At 40.3% G+C, this 16,992-nt stretch overlaps 1 non-coding gene across 1 annotated transcript; it reads left to right on the top strand.

The window, feature by feature from the left end:
- Nucleotides 1-5,700: 5,700 nt before the first annotated feature.
- On the top strand, nt 5,701-5,807 carry LOC111877068 (small nucleolar RNA R71). Its single transcript, XR_002845256.1, has one exon. It is a non-coding gene; the product is annotated as a small nucleolar RNA R71 (small nucleolar RNA).
- The last annotated feature ends 11,185 nt before the right edge of the window (nt 5,808-16,992 follow it).

Genomic DNA, 16,992 nt, shown 5'->3' with positions numbered 1-16,992 from the left:
CCACGGGATGTCCCCTTGGCTTCCCCCTCTTGAAGACTGACCCCTTCTGGGCATTGTATCTGCATAACAACATTAAGAAAGCACAAACAAACAACACCCAGAAATTAAAATCGAAATAAACAGATCTGTATAGACTCCTACTCGCCGATTTCATGTCCTGCTCGGCGAGTAGGATGAACAGCGGGACCAAAATCTGTCGAACACAAATGGGTCACCTAAAACACCCAATTTTGCACAGGGGTTTGTTGTACTAAGTCCAATAACTCCTAATCCAAAAGAAATTTCTCCTAACATCTCCTAATTCATGGTAAAATTAAAACCCTAGAATTTGAGGAAACCCCCAAATCTGAATTTAGACAAAATAGGGGTGAATCAGTGATAAAGCTTGAACCTTTGATGAGTTTTAAGTGTAAAGATCATACCTTTTCCCTTGAAAATCGAGGATTAAGCCAAAACTCGAAAAAAAAATCACGAAAATCGCTTGAAGGAGGCTGTGCACGGCGAGTGTGTGGGTAAAATGGGTGAAAACCCTTAGTTCTTAGATTTTATACCATCTGTGTAAGTTGGCTACTCGCCGATTAGAACGGATCTACTCGCCAAGTAGAACTGCTTTTACGCGTTTTATGGTTTATTTTGGCAAGTACTCGCCGAGTACACGTACCTACTCGGCGAGTAAACCTTGCAGTTGGACAAAAATTGAATTTTTTTTCTAATTTTTAACCCTCCACCCCACACTCTAGGCATTGCTTGCCCTCAAGAAATTATATTTGCAGAAGAAGACGAATGAAAAAGGTCCTAAGAAATTAAAAAGAAAGTAAAGGAAAAAGAAATGCAAACTCTAAACTCGGGTTGCCTCCCGGAAGCGCTTCTTTTTAAGGAGTCATTAGCTGGACTCCTCCCCCTCTACGTGGCTGCAATCCCTTCCAGCAACATCAACTCTTCCATGCCTTCATTCCTTGGGACTCCTTCTTCATACTTTTTGACCTTATGTCCATTGACCTTGAAAGGTGTTTCATCTTTTGACAATAGCTCTATAGCACAATGTGGAAACACCGTCTTCACCAGAAAAGGACCATCCCATCTTGACTTGAGTTTTCCCGAGAAGAGTTTTAGCCTTGAATTAAAGAGTAATACCTTTTGGCCTTCATGAAATTCTTTATTTTCCTTGATCCTCTTGTCATGCCAATTCTTAGTTTTCTCTTTATAGATCAAAGAACTTGTATATGCATCATTTCTAAGTTCCTCAAGAGCATTCATTTGCATTAACCGGTTGTTCTTAAGCTCCTCCATGTTGAAGTTGCACATCTTTAAAGCCCAAAAAGCTTTATGCTCTATCTCCACCGGCAAGTGACATTGCTTTCCATAAACAAACCTATATGGTGTAGTACCAATAGGGGTTTTGAAAGTTGTACGGAAGGCCCAAAGTGCATCGTCTAGCTTATCCGACCATTCTTTTCGATTGCTCCCCACCAATTTCTCCAAGATTCTTTTTAAAGCTCGATTTGTCACTTCGGTTTGTCCACTAGTTTGTGGATGGTAGGATGTAGAAAATTTATGGGTTACCCTATATTTCCTTATCACCTTCTCTAGTTGATCATTGGCAAAATGAGTGCCTCGGTCACTTATAAGAGCTTTCGGGACCCCAAATCTTGAGAATAACTTCTTTAAAAACCGCACCACCACCCGACCGTCATTAGTTGGCAAAGCTTGTGCCTCCGCCCGCTTGGATACATAATCCACCGCCACCAATATGTATTTGTTGCCTTTGGACATGGGAAATGGTCCCATGAAATCGATCCCCCACACATCAAATACTTCGCACACTTGGATACTATGTTGTGGCATTTCATTTCGAGATGAAATGTTTCCCACTCTTTGACAGGCATCACATTCTTTGACAAATTGGGTTGCATCTTTAAAAATCGTGGGCCAGTAAAACCCAATCTCAAAGATCTTCTTAGCAGTGTAATGTGCTCCATGATGTCCACCCGTGGGCCCGCTATGACAACGCTCAAATATTTTCCGACTTTCATTCCTGAATACGCATCTTCGTATGATTCCATTCGCGCAGCTTCGAAAAAGATATGGTTCATCCCAAAAGTAATACTTTATCTCGGAAAAGAATTTCTTCTTTTGTTGACTCGTGAGATCTTTTGGGATGTAATTGATATCTAAGTAATTAGCTATATTTGCAAACCATGGTTCTTCTCCCACGGTCACCGTACTCGTCCGGAAAATCATCTCCAACTCTATCTTCTTGCAATCGCAGGTTTTCAAGCCTTGACAAGTGGTCAGCTGCTACATTCTCCATTCCTTTTTTGTCTCGTATCTCTATGTCAAACTCTTGAAGAAGCAGCACCCATCGTATCAATCTTGGCTTGGCATCCTGTTTGGCAAATAAATACTTGATAGCAGAGTGGTCAGTAAAAACTGTTGTTTTAGATAAAACTAAATAAGGACGGAATTTATCAAAAGCATATACTACAACTAATAATTCTTTTTCCATGGTGGTGTAATTTTCTTGGGCTGGATTTAAAGTCTTGCTAGCATAATATATGGGTAGAAAGTGCTTATCAACCCTTTGACCAAGGACAGCTCCTAATGCAAAGTCACAAGCATCATACATGATTTCAAATGGTAAATTCCAATTTGGTGCAATAATGATCGGGGCATTAGTTAATTTTTCCTTTAGAAATTCAAATGCCTCTAAACATTCTTTAGTAAAATTAAATGGTGCATCTTTTAAGAGTAATTGTGTTAGAGGTCTAGTTATTTTAGAAAAATCTTTTATAAAACGCCGGTAAAAACCCGCGTGACCTATAAAACTTCTAATGCCCTTCACATTAGTTGGTGGGGGTAATTTGGCAATGGTGTCAATCTTTGCCCGATCCACTTCAATTCCCAATTTGGAAACTTTGTGGCCCAAAACTATACCCTCCTTGACCTTAAAGTGACATTTTTCCAAATTAAGGACTAAGTCGGTCTTTTCGCATCTAGCAAGCATTAGGTCAAGATTTGTGAGACAGTCATGGAAGGAAGATCCAAAAATAGAAAAATCATCCATAAAAACTTCCATGAATTTTTCCACCATGTCATGGAATATGGCTGTCATACACCTTTGAAAAGTCGCGGGTGCATTGCATAGCCCAAAGGGCATGCGTCGATAAGCAAAAGTCCCACTTGGGCAAGTAAATGTGGTCTTTTCTTGGTCCATTGGGTCTATGGGTTTTTGGAAATAACCCGAAAACCCGTCCAAAAAGCAATAATAACTATGGCTCGATAATCTTTCTAGCATTTGATCAATAAAAGGTAAGGGAAAATGGTCTTTACGAGTGGCATCGTTTAACTTGCGATAATCGATGCACACTCTCCAACCGGTTACCGTTTGTGTCGGAATAAGCTCATTCTTCTCGTTGGTTATGACCGTCATCCCTCCTTTCTTGGGCACCACTTGGACCGGACTCACCCATGGGCTATCGGAAATGGAATATATGATTCCCACATCTAAAAGCTTGACCACTTCTTGCATATTTGGGTTTAGTCTTCTTTGGTGCTGCACAACTGGCTTTGCTCCTTCTTCCAGGTTAATCTTGTGAGAACAATAAGAGGGGCTTATCCCCTTGATGTCGGTGATTCTCCATGCTATGGCCCACTTTCACTTCTTCAAAACTTGCACTAGTTCTTCCTTTTCAGATTTGGAGAGGTCAGAGGCTATAATGACTGGCTTTTGATGGCCATCTTCAAGGAAGGCATACTCCAAATGTTCTAGTAACTTTTTGAGCTCAGTTTTTGGGTTATGTTTGTCGTACTCGACGAGTGCAGGTAAGGGACTCGGCGAGTTGGTAGCTGAATTTACGAATTTTGTCTTTTCTAAGGATGAACTCAGCGAGTAGCTTGGCCCTACTCGGCGAGTAGATCTGTCATATTGCTTCACCAATTCTTTAAACTCAGCTTCTTCCAGCAGCCTTTCGATCTCCATTAAGTCTTTTTCTGCATCAAATTTTTCATCAAAGATTGTGAACTTGCTGGAATCTTCACTTATGCATTCCTCCAATAATTCATCAAGCATGTCAATTGAGAATGTCGTGTCGTCACTGTTCCTTGCATACTTCATAGCTTGATCTACCCCAAAGGTGACTGAATCTTCTCCTACCCGCAAAGTGAGCTTCGAGTCCCTCATGTCTACTATAGCACTTGCCGTGTTGAGGAAGGGTCTTCCAAGGATGATTGGAACTTGAGGATCCGCCTCCATGTCTAGAATGATGAAATCAGCGGGAAATACAAACTTGTCCACTTTGACCAATAAGTCTTCACATATTCCTCTTGGGAAAGTGACTGTCTTGTTTGCTAAATGAATCGCCATGCGAATTGGTCTTGGTTTCAGGAGATCAAGCTTCTTGAAGAATGAATGTGGCATGAGGTTTACGCTTGCTCCCGAATCGGCCAAAGCATGAATGGTAGCCAAGTTTCCAAATTGGCAAGGTAAAGTTAAGCTCCCCGGGTCACCCTTCTTCTTTGGTAGCTTATTTAGCATAACAGCTGAGCAGTTTTCATTGAGGACTACCTTCTTCACTTCCTCCATCTTCCTTCTATTAGTGAGAAGTTCCTTAAGGAACTTTGCATATTTGGGCATTTGTGCGACAGCTTCGATGAAGGGTATGTTGATTTGAAGAGCCTTGATATGATCTAGAAACTTCTGGTACTCCTCTTCCTGCTTCTCTTTCTTAGCTCGGGCTGGGTATGGCAATGGTGGCAGGTAAAGCTTTTCAGGGGTCTGATCCTTCGAATTTGGCAGTGGACTCGCCGAGTCCGTATTTTGTACTCGGCGAGTAGAGCTGTCAGATTGAAGATTTTTTACTTTCTGCTTGATTTTCTGCTTCCTCTTTCTGTGATTCTTTGGGTGCTTCATTTTGAATAGGGGCTACAGGAGTGATTATTTTCCCACTTCTTGTTGTAACTATATTTATGTGCGAGCCTCGTGGGTTATTTTCGGTTTTACTAGGAAGTTCGCCCGGTGATCTTTGGTTTATTTGTTGAGCAAGCTGCCCTAGCTGCGTTTCTATGTTGTGGATAGATGCTTGCTGGTTTCTTAGGATAGTTCTTGTTTCTTGAATTGCAGCATCATGATCAATATGTCTCTTTTCTGAAGCAGCAACAAATTTGGTAAGCATCTATTCCAAACTTGGTTTTCTTTCTTGTGTCAGCTCCTCATTTTGGTAAAAACCTCTTCCTTTCTGCCTGAACTTCTCCTCTTTAGCCTTCTTGTACTCTTCATAAGGGAGCCACTCTTTCTTTGGTTTCCGCCAATCTTCATCATATCGGTCTCCACTTGAGTAACAAACTTGCACCTTCTTGTTGCCATTTTCATCCAAGTCGCAGTCTCTAGTAAGATGAGGCCCATTGTAGTTGACACACCCCAACCGAATAGCATGGATCGTTTGATCCATTTTATCCATCCTCCTATCCATGGTTTTTAGCATAGCCATGACCGCGGACAAGTCTTCAGTAGCTGCATATGCGGCTCCCCTAGTAACATCATTTCTTGGGTTGTGGTATTCTCTAGAGTGCTTAGAGAATTCTTCAATCAATTCCTTGATCACCGGGGGTGGCTTCTTTGTGAGCGGGCCTTGTGAGTCAAGTAATTTCCTGGTTGTGACATTGACTCCATCATAGAGGATGGAGACTTCTTGCTGGCTATTAAGGTCATGGTTTGGGCAATTTCTTAACAAACTCTTGTACCTCTCCCAAGCTTCGTATAACGACTCTCCAGCTTGCTGTTCAAAGTTGTCAATGGCCTTCTTCAACTTGGCTATCTTGGAAGGTGGGCAAAAGTGATCAATGAATTCTTCTTTTATCTTGGCCCATGTGGTGACTGATCCGGGGGGAAGTGACTTGAGCCAGTCTTTTGCAGCACCCTTGAATGTTACTAGAAGCATGCGAAGTAGCTGAGTTTCGTGAGGCACATTTGGAACATTAAAGTAATCAGCTACATCATTGACTTCATCCAAATGCTTGTAGGCATCTTCGTGGCCTTTTCCATAGAAAGGAATTTCTTTAAGTAAAGCTAGGATATGACCCTTGATCTCAAAAGTAGCAGTCATGGGAATTGCGGGTTGCACAAGTCCCGGGCCAGTGTCATCGTGCATCCTCTTTTCTCATTCCCCCATGGGGATTTCATCAATGTTAGCCATGGTAAGAGCTAACTCGTCATTGGAATCGGACTAGTGCCCGTATGTAGGTTCTTCTTCCTCCTCGGTGCCGTACTCGGTGTCTTCCTTGATCGGGTCTTCACTTGCTAAAGATGCATTGGATGAACCTGCTTTTCTGCTCTTTTTCTTCCCAAAAACAGTCTTCAAATTAGACAAAGGTGACTTCTTAGGTGTATTCGAGCTCTCCACGTCCTTTCCTTTGTTCCTTTTCAATGCGGATTCGGGATCTTCAAACGGGGGTACCAGCGGAGTGTTTCATCCTCTGGTCATGAAATTCCTGAAATAGAACAAGATAAAAACGTAAAAAGAACAAAAAAAATGCAACTAAAGAAAACGAAAATTAACTGCAAATTACTTCTATACTCGCCGAGTAGGTGCGAATGCACTTGGCGAGTAGCAGTGAAATTATAAAAAAAAAAAAGAAAAAAAAAAACTAAGCTTAATACTAATACTAAAATAGATGCTAAAACCTAATTACTAACTACTAAACTGCAATAAATTAACTTTGTGCCAGTAAACTCACACAAAGGATCAAAAAAATTAGGAATTAGATTAACTTTTTAGAACCGTTCTCCAGCAACGGCGCCAAAAACTTGATGTGTGTCAAATGAGCTAGTTTTAATCCTACTTTTAGTTAATAAATTAAGCACACTAAGGCAGTGAACCTGTCTTTTAGTGGTATAGTTGTATAAGTAGGGTGTCGAACTCAGGGAACATAAATTAACCTAATAACTAATTTTAACTAAGCAAGTAATAAAAGTAAAAGGGTTTTTCTCTAGTTTTACAAGACTAGAAACTTAAACACAGCACTTAAGCACTTAGTCAACCAAACAATTTAAGCAAATGACAAATTTACCAAATTTAATAAAGGGTTTCTGTTAGGTTCAACCAATTCACTCCTATGGTTATTTAAATGATAGATCAATTATTATTGGTTACCAACTATAGTGGTTAGGTTCATGTTCATTACTCCTAACCCTTAGACAATTAATCAATTCAAGCAGTGGCCAATTGTTTAAACTAATTAATTCCCTGGTTCAATTGTTTGGATTAAATAAGATTTGTAATTTGTTAATCAAGTTGGTGTTTCAATTAACCTCTTGTTTGTTGGTTTCTCAAACAAGTTCACACATTAATTTACCCATTCTCTAATTAATCCTAGTTTCATATTCATTATTGCTAAGCATATGATGAAGTGTTCACATAACATATGAGGTTAACAACTAAGAGATGTTCATGCAGCTTAATTGTCTTCCAATTAACAGAAAATAGTTGTCATTAATGCATAAGGTTCTTTAACAAACTTAATTTAGTAAAATCACCAAATAACAATCAATCAAAAAGTATAATTAAACCATAGGAGTAACTTGGTCTTCCCTAACAGAAACAAAACAAATCTAGTTCATAGTCATAGAAAAAGCAAACTCAAAAAAAATTCAACTAAGCTAAACATGCTCAATTCCTAAGGTAAAGTGGAATGATTAACCTAAATTGTCTTGATTTTTCAAAGGATTGAAGGTTAGGGTTTCTCAGCTCTCCCAAGGGTTCTTCAATCGTAGGTGAAGCTCCAAAAACGCCAGAAGTCCCCTCCATTCGGATAATGGTTTGGTATTTATAATTATCACAAAACAGGGTGTACTCGGCGAGTAGCAGACCCAACTCGCCGAGTAAATGCTTGTTATCCGTCTTATACCAGGAGTCTTGACTTATCTTCTAGAATATTCTAGTGTACTTGCCGAGTAAGCTCGCAGACTCGCCGAGTAGCCATGCTTTTGTCCTCATTCTTCATTCATTGGTCTCTAATTGCTTCTCCTTGTTCTCTTTCACTTCCAAGCATGTCTTTTGAACTGAAAACAAAATTTAAACATTATTAAGTACCTTTTGTCCACATTATACACATAATTAGCTAAAAATGAATAAAAATGTATGCTAAATATATGACTAATTATGCAAATATCACGAGGTGAGTTACCTTCCTGTAGCGGTGGGTCTACAGCCACAGTGCCGGCCTACTAATAGGAGTTGTATGTGAGATGATTGTCTTTGTGATATTCATCTAGGCTACCAGTTATGTTTTATGTGCTAGCATATTACCATATTATGTGATAGTAGTAGGGGTGAAATAGTCCCCGACTATCGGTCGATAGGACCGAAGGGGTAGTTTAGTACCCAACCATGTTAGCCAGATTATGATATATGTATGATATTATGTGGTAGTACTAGGGGTGAAACAATCCCCGGTTACAGGTCGACAAGACCGAAAGGGAGGCCAGCACCCAGATATGCTAGGCAATATCCGGTCGACAGGACTGAATGGGAGGCCCGCACCCAGATATGTTAGGCAGTATCCGGTCGATAGGGCCGAAGGGGAGGCCAGCACCCAGATATGCTAGGCATTATCCGGTCGACAGGACCGAAGGGGTAGGTCGGGCACCCATATATGCCTGACAGTATATGTATGTTATGTGATATTATGGTATGTGGTACGATAGGGGAACTCACTAATCATCGTTCTTACAGTTTTTAGTTTTGTTTCAGGTACCTCTTCAACGAAGGGGAAGGAATCAGCGTGGTAGTTGCACATCATACACACACCTCGGTTTCCGCACCATGAGATTCCTTGGGATTGTACTCTGACATTATCGCTATTTTTTTATTTGGATTCTCAGACATTATGCATAGTTTTATGAGATGTAATGATTCGACAATGTTTTCCTACGAATGTTTTAATTAAAGTAATTTATAAAAATGATATTTTTGGTCATGAAAAATGGGTTGTTATAAGTTGGTATCAGAGCCCTGGTTTGAGGTATTCGGACATACCCTCGGGGGGCGTCTGGACTCAAATCGAGGGATTAAAATCTTTTTACAAGAAATTAGTTTTCTAAAAGATAAGTTAAAGGAGTTTTGAGAAAGAACGAAGTGTGTGATGTGCGCGACCGGCCGAGCTCAAGTAAGTATTCCCCAGAGTACCCATACAAGTTTATGTTGTGTTTATCAGCTTCAGTAGAACAGCATGCTAGAATAGGACTAAGGATGTAGGAATGATGCCTTATGTTCCTGCTTTATGTGTTTCAGCTTATGTGAATTGCATGCTAGTATTGAGTAGACAGCAGTAGGATAGCATGTTTATGTTATGCCTGATAGTATGAGCTTAGCCTTGTATGCTAGTACAATTTCCTGTTATAAGGATGGGATTGCTTGAGATGGTTCCTTTTGTCTGAATGTTTCTTGCTTTGTGCTTTGTGGGACTTTGAGTGATGGGAGTTAGCTATTAGGTGAATACATTAAAGTCACATGTGATCAAGGTTGGATAATCTTAGAGGATTGAAATTGACCCTATTTCGCAGCTCTTGGTTGAGTCCTAACCATTGTAGGGATGAGTCCCTTACTCAAAGGATTATTCGGGCCTCGTTGCATGTGATTGTATTCAGGTAATGGCTAATTGGCATTACAAAGAGGCCTTCAGCAGCTAAGGACTAGTTTGGGTGGAGTTAGAGGTACCCTAGGGCGAGCCTAGGATGGGAATGGTAGAGATCAGCAGTAGTAGTGACTTAGTAGAGTCTAGGCGGTTCTTGAGGAAAGTACGGATAGATGTGGAATGTAGGATTGGCCCGTACTATTGAAATCCGAAGATCCGTACTTGAATCAAGGAAGGCTGAGGTAATACCAAGGAGCTTGTGATGGATGTGATCCCTCTAGATGTATCAGTATCACTAACAATTGTCATTATGTATTGCAAAATGGTGGTGCTACGTTCTAGGCCAGCAGTTGGCAGCTCAAGAGAGGGATCGGGTTCGGGTTCAGGCTCTGAACCAGTTGATGAGAGGCTACGCGAGTTCATCGCGTACGAGATCACTAGAGGCATCGTTGATGCGACCCTAGTCATCTTTGGGTCGATCAAGGAAGGGATTGTCGAGCTGATGGAGGATCGCCTTAAGGAATTCAAGAGTGACATGGCTACCACCCAGTCCGGATCACCCATATTGTCCTTTAAGGACTTCAGGGGAAGTGGTGCACCAGATTTCCATGGGGCGAAGGACCCCATTGCTGCCAGACAATGGATTGCAGACATTGAGTCTGCATAGTTGACTAGCTTCTGCCCCGAGGGGTCGAAGGTGAGATATGCAGCAGGGTGCTTGAGGGACAAGGCAAGAGATTGGTGGGAGTCGGTTGATGACTCTCTGGGAGCCTCGGCTATTGAGGCTATGACATGGTCGGATTTTGTGACCCGGCTCAGAGTTGAGTTCGCGCCTACGGTGGAACTCCAGCAGTTGGCCCGGGAGTTCGTGGATATCAGACAGACGACTAAGACAGTGGCGGAGATCACCGCCAAGTTCCGGGAGAGGGTGTATTGGTTTCTGACATCCCCATTTTCACGGCCAGAAAAGACCGATTTTGTTTATGCTTTATGAAAATCAGAGTACCTCTTTTAATAAAAATGTTGCGGAATTTATTCCCAGAAAAACACGATAAATACGTTATCAAAACATTTCCAAAGAAACATATTTTATTCATTTTAAAACATTTGAGATGTCATCGTTAATACATACATAAGCATAAACAGAACTTACATTCATTTACACTAGTGATCTATATCTCCTTAATCTCTCAGTGTAATGTCACTTCATATCGACACATGTGATATAAATAAACTAAGTGGGTCAGGTTGGGAAACCTGGTGAGTACATAGGGTTTTCAACCCACAATAATATAATTATTATGTTTAAACAATCAAACAATCAACCCAATTACCCATCCCCATAATCTTCTTCAGTCTTAAGGATCTACCCTAAGAATCAGTTATTCCTCGTTCACTCATTCCTAAGGATCGTCCTAAGGAATCGGCACGAAGTCCATTGCTGCCATGGTTTACACAACGGGCACTAAGTCTACATAGTCGCCGCTATTTGAGCATCAAGTCTGCATGATCACCATGGTTTAGGCATCAAGTCTGCATGATCACCAGGGTTTAGGCATCAAGTCTGCATGATCACGAGGATTTAGGCATCAAGTCTGCATGATCACCAAGGTTTAGAGTACACTGTGTGAACACATCGTTCACAACACCTACAGGTTGCGAGTCTGCTAGTGTTCCACTGGACTATCTAGAATAGTCCATGGTTGTCATCCATACTCTGCTGAATGACGGGGCCATCATTTGGGAAAGGCTTCTCACATCGTCCACCTCTCACCCTCACCTCGTGGTCTATAACACCTCTCAACTCATCATCCAACTCATATTCCATCTATTACATCTACCAATGTTTTACCCCAACATTATCATAGATATAAAATACATATACAGTTTAAATCATTTAAAACATGTATAAAATCGTTCATCTAGCATAGACAGCAAGTACTCAGATAATATGCACACATAGCACGTAATTTATATAAAATACTTCATATCTATGTGTAAGATGAAAGTAACTATGCAGTCACCTGATAAGGTGATGACTCGGTACTCAGACAACACTTCGTTACTGTTAAAACAATTTCCCTCGGACAAAACCTAGTATCATTACCACTAGAGTTTAGTCTAACGTTAATCGCGACTAATTAATAGTCTAGATATTATTACTGTTATATAAGAGTTAAGAAACACTCTTATATAACTCATAATAATATCCCAAATACTCATTATAATTTCCTAATAACGTTACTATATTAAAACATAAGCTATACAAAAGATAGGGTAGCCATAGCTCACTTACAGCGGGTTTTTCGCAAAACCGGGATTCGCTGGAGCAGCGTTTCTGAGCCGAAAGGCTCTTTTCTCGAGACTCCGGGAGCCTTGGGGCTTCCTTCGTGTGCTAGGGGGTTTACCTAGACTTTAGGGGGATTAAGGGAGGTTAGAGAGAGAAACTAGAAAGAGAAAGTGAGGTTTGAAGGTGTGAGGAAGTGAGGGACCCCGGCACCTCTATTTATAGGGGTGCTGACAGATGGACTCGCTGAGTAGGAGGACCTACTTGCCGATTTGGGTCATGTGGCAGCCTTCTGGTGGTGCCACATGTCCAATTCTAGTGGTGCCACGTCACCCCCAATCGCGTATCAGCCTTCAAACTTAGAAAAATCATAACTCTAGCATACTCGCTCCGTTTTTGACGTTCTTTATATCCACGGATAGGTAAAAACAATATCTACAACTTTCATTTAGACTCCGTCAGCTAATTCCCGACCGATCTCAAATTTAATAGTAGGAGGAGTTTAGACTGCTAAATGACCGCGAAGAATTCGTAACTCCTTCATACGGAGTCCGTTTTCGTCTATCTTTTTACCATTGAGTTCCTATTAATGAGATCTTCAACTCTCATTTAGGTCACCTAAGCCAAAAACCGCTCGAACTAAAAATCGAGTTTCGGGTCGTGTACTGCTAAGCGAAATCTTAGAAAATTCATAACTTCCTCATACGAAGTCAGATTTGGGCGTTCTTTTTATGGACGCTCTTGGTTTAACATATTCTATGACTTTCGTTTAGATTGCTAAGGCTAAATATCGCTCTATCGTAAATTCACTATTTACGCTTCCTGGTATCGTGTCGGTTCTGTCGCGAAACTTCGACGGGTCATAACTTCTTCGTTATAACTCGGATTTCGACGCTCTTTATATGTACGGAAACCTTGTGAAATATTCTACAACTTGGTTAAGATTATTTATTCTAAATAATCTTTTGTCGAAAAGTCATTTTCGACCCCTATTATCTCTAAATTAACTAGCCCGGATCTACGGGCGTTACAATTATCTCCCCCTTAGGATGATTACGTCCCGGAATCATAAATGAAACAGGGCTCATATAATGACTCCATCTGTTATATCTTCATCTTAGGTAATAATTATAACTTCTATATTCCTTCGGAGTTATCTCTTAGACTTATTGACTGCAAGCAATACTCGATCTTACACCTGCTCTTTATCTCAGGTTAGACTCCAAATTATGACCTTCAAGTCACAATCTCGATCCTTAATTGATACAAGCTTAAGATAAGTTCTTTTATTACTACAATGGAACGATGTGTCATATTCTAATGACCTATCATTGTATGTTGCAATGCTTGGACTCAGGTCTTTTAGATTCAAATTCCAAAACAGGCTATACCTTCCTTCATGTACTAATCACATCTTAAAAGGTACTATTTCAAGATACAATCAACCGTCACGATATGTAACGCTCGCAGATCCGGGCTAGTCAAATTAGAGGCAATAAGGGTCGAAAATGACTTTTTGGCAAAATATTAATTAGAAAAAATAATCTTAACCAAGTTGTAGTATATGTTACAAGGTCTCCGTACATATAAAGACGCCGAAATCCGAGTTATACCGAAGAAGTTATGACCCGTCGAAGTTTCGCGACGGAACCGGCACGGCACCAGGAAGTGTAAATAGTGAATTTATGATAGAGAAATATTTAGCCTTAGCAATCTAAATGAAATTTGTAGAATATGTTAAACTAAGAGCGTCGATAAAAAGAACGCCCAAATCTGACTTCGTATGAGGAAGTTATGATTTTTCGAAGTTTCGGCTTAACAGTGTATAGCCCGAAATTCGAATATTAGATCGAGCAGTTTTTAGCCGACACGACCTAAACGAGAATCGAAGATCTCGTTAATAGTAGCGTAACGAGAAAAAGATGTGCGAAAACGGACGTCGGATGAAGAAGTTATGAGAATTTAACGGACCAATCTTGTCCTGGCCTGTTAATAATATAATTTTTAAAATAAATTCAAAATTAGCCGACGAAGTCTAAACGAAAGTTGTAGAGTACGTTCCCACCTTCGCGTGGATATAAAGAACGTCAAAAATAGAGCTCGTACGCGAAAGTTACGAATTTTTAAAGTTGAAGCATCAACTTGCGAAGCTGATGCATGAAATGATGACGTGGCCGAACTCCCAGCCGTCGGATGAACTCGCTTCGGATGGTGACACCTGGTGCAAGGGTTACGCCCAGCGTAGCGAAGAGATTCCTAGCGTCTGGAGTACGCCCCACGTCGGAAAGAATTGCGCCCCGCGTACAGTTGTATTCCCTCGGTCCATAAGAAGCCACGTCGCCCCACCGAAGCCGCAACACGTGTTGTACGATGCGAGAGTACGCCCAGCGTACCTCGGAATTACACCCAGCATAACCGAGGCCTCGCAGCTATAAAAGGAGGCCGAGGCTGCCCGCATTTTCACACCAAAAATCACTTCTCTCTCTAGTTTCTTTCTCTCTCTCTCTAGGATCACTAAACCTTCCTAAACCCTAGGAAAACCCCTTAGCACCCGAAGGAAGCCCCGAGGCTCCCGGAGTCTCGAGAAAAAGTGTCTTTCAGTTTCGAAACGCTGCTCCAAATAAAGTTCTGGTTTTCGTTAAAATCCGCTGTAAGTGAGCTACGCTTACACAATTTTTAATATAGCTTTCAAATAATTATAGGAATGTTATTAGGTCCTTAAAATAATTATTTGGGCTATTATTATGAGTTATATTGAGTGTTATTAATGCTTATATAATAATAATAATAATAATAATAATAATAATAATAATAATAATAGTTAGGCTAATTAATTTGTCGCGGTTATCGTCAGACTAAACCCTAGTTGTATTGGTACTAGGTTTTATCGAAGGAAAATTGTTTTGAGAGTATCGAAGCTTTGTCCGAGTGCTGAGTCACCACCTTTCAGGTGAGTGCATAGTTACTTTCAGCTTACACATAGATATGAAGTATTTTATATAAATTATGTGATGTGTGTGCATATTATATGTATACTTGCTATCTATGCTGGATGGAAGATTTTATACACGTTTTAAATGATTTAAACTGTATATGAATTTTATATCTACAAAATGCGTTGGGTAAAACATGGGTAGATGAAATAGTTTCTGTGTGACAAAAATAAAATGATGAAGAGGTGATATAGACCATGAGGTAAGGGTGAGAGGAGAACCATGAGAGAAGCCTTTTACCCAAGTGATGGCCCCGTCATCCAGCGGAGTATGGATGACAACCACGGACGATTCTAGACAGTCCAGTGGACACTAGCAGGCTCGCAACCTGTAGGTGTTTTGAACTGTGTATTCACCAGGTGTACTCTAAAAACCCATTGATATGTATTGCGAGTGGACTCTCGAAAACGATACTGTCAATAAAACCCTGGCAGATGCGCCTAAAGGACTTTACCGGCAGAAGCGCCTAATAGAGAACCTCATAACCCCGGCAGATGCGCCTAAAGGACTATTTCGGCAGATGCGCCCCATAGAGAATGTCACAATTTTGGTAGTTGCGCCCTAGTGACAGAACTAGCAGATTGTGCTTGACAGATGTGTCATTTACAACAATGGAATTTGTACCTATTCCTTAGGATACTCCTTAGGAATAAATGAACGAGGAATAGTTGGTTCTTAGGGTAGATCCTTAAGAGTAAAGTAGATAATGGGTATGGGTAATTGGGTTGATTGTTTAATTGTTTAAACATAATAATTATATTATTATGGGTTGAAAACCCTATGTACTCACCAGGTTTCCCAACCTGACCCACTCAGTTTATTTATATCACAGGTGTCGATATGAAGTGACATTACACTGAGAGATTAAAGAGATGTAGATCACTAGTGTAAATAAATGGAAGTTCCGTTTATGCTTATGTTCCTATATTAACGATGACATCCCAAATGTTTTAAAATGAATAAAATACGTTTCTTCGAAAATGTTTTGATAACATATTTATCGTATTTTTCTGGGAACAAATTCCGCAACCTTTTTATGAAAAGAAGTACTCTGATTTTTATAAAGCATAAACAAAATTGGTCTTTTCTGGCCGGAAAAATGGGGATGTCACTGTTGGTATCAGAGCATTAGTTTAAGCGAACTAGGAATATGGATTTATTTATAGACTTAAACTTAGAATGCTAAGCGATGATTGTGAGGTGTGAGCACTAGATTATTTTAGGGATTATGCCTAAAATGCTTTTATGTGCTAAATGCTTGTGCCTGATATGCTGTTATTTGTTCGGATCTATGGTCTATTGCCGACTGGATCTGGAAATTTTATGTGCTCAGGTTTCTAAATGTTTAATTACGATATTAGAACTGACATGTAACTTTTCGGAGTAATAAGGAGGATTACACGTCTAAATCTTCTTTATCTATATTCTCGTCTCGATACACCAAACGCCTGCTTTGGAGAATAAAATGTCATGATAAGGACTCATAGAGAATTGAGTAAGTAGAGGAAATGAAAAGGATTATGATAGTGAATGACACCTAACGGGAGATATCGTAAGAGTGGTATCTTGCCATTAGAATATGTCATGCAGTACGTCTAGAGAAGTACGGTACATCTGAATGTACACATTTGATTGGCGGGATGATAGAACGATTGGTGTAATTCCTAAAGTTTTCCTATCATCTGGAATTTCCACCACCAACCGAGCTGAAGTAGAACTGATGATTGAAGATACGCATGGATGAAGTCCTAGTAGAGTCTGGGGAAAATTTTGTGATTGTTTGGACACATTTATATGTGTTAAAAATTGTTTTTTTATGATAATGACTTGGAAAACTGCGAGACAATACTTGGGACGAGTATGAGTAGGTGTGAATGGTAGTAGAGGCCTATACTACCGGAAGCACAGAACTCACACTTGGATCAGGGAAAGTCACAAGGTTACCAAGAGGCTAGTAAATGATTTCGCTTTATTCAAGTATGTCGTTACCATTGTTTCGGTAATGACTAAGAAAATTGTTGTTATCCCGACCCTAGTGGTCATATCACATTGAGTCCAACTACGATGAGTAGGTTACGTGGT

This window comes from Lactuca sativa, chromosome 3 (genome assembly GCF_002870075.4).
Source record: "Lactuca sativa cultivar Salinas chromosome 3, Lsat_Salinas_v11, whole genome shotgun sequence".
Taxonomy (NCBI): Eukaryota; Viridiplantae; Streptophyta; class Magnoliopsida; order Asterales; family Asteraceae; genus Lactuca; species Lactuca sativa.
This window is presented reverse-complemented; position numbering and strand designations above follow the sequence as displayed.